This window comes from Phytophthora infestans, genomic scaffold, assembly GCF_000142945.1.
Source record: "Phytophthora infestans T30-4 supercont1.453 genomic scaffold, whole genome shotgun sequence".
Lineage (NCBI taxonomy): Eukaryota > Oomycota > Peronosporomycetes > Peronosporales > Peronosporaceae > Phytophthora > Phytophthora infestans.
This window is the reverse complement of record NW_003303308.1, coordinates 13,357-14,277: the sequence shown is the minus strand read 5'-3', so window position 1 is coordinate 14,277 and position 921 is coordinate 13,357.

Here is a 921-nt window from a genome sequence, read left to right as displayed (position 1 = left end):
TTACCGTGATTCTTTGTTCTTAAGCTCTGGGTTATCAGACCGAGCCGATTCTTGACCTAAAGTAGGTCGGCGTATGGTCGAATTTGGAAATCCCTACACCACAACTGCCCCGGTTATGATACGAGCCGAGCTGGTGGGTGTCTTAATCCTTCATTTGGTTCTGCCACCGTTGGTCCATTCTTGGCTGATGACGTCTCGCGGCTCTCCACCACCTTCTTCGGTACGTTTGCTGCTTCCGCTGTCACTCCCTTGGCAGCTCCTTACTCCTCGCATGTTACTCCAGCACAACTCGCGGCGCCATCATTCTTCTCCAACTCCTCGTCGAGGTGAAGGCGTGCCAGCTGAGTCGATTCCCCGACCCGTCGGTACTCGTGGGGTCAGCGACCGGCCTGAAGCTGGGTTGGTCGACCTGACAACTTCCCATGAGTCTGACGCGGAGTCGGCGGGGTCTTCTCGCGTGCGCCCTCCTGGTCCACCGAGCTTGCCGGGCGACACCACTTCGGGCGCCACCAATCAGCCAAGCTCGGCTGCTCCAGTGAGTCTTGTGTGGTGTTGGAAATCCCACGTGAACGCTAGCTACAAATGTAGTTAGGATGTTCCCACAACAATACGTCACTAGGATAGTAAACGATCGTTCGGGCGGACCTGAAGACCCCAGTTCTGCCCTTGCACCGGGACAAACTGGACCTTGTAAACTACTTATATAGGCCAACCAGTAAAAATAAGAACACGCTACTAGCACGAGCAAAGCTAGCAGGTGTTTTGAATCCTCGTGGTCCCAACAGCGGAAGGGTACCAGGCACGGGTAAGCCTTTTACGAGATCACCGAGTGTTCAACACTCGGCTGGAAGAATAAAAATGAGGCAATTCAAGCACTCCCAGTTGTGCAAATATGCAACAATAAGCCGTCACGTAAAACCT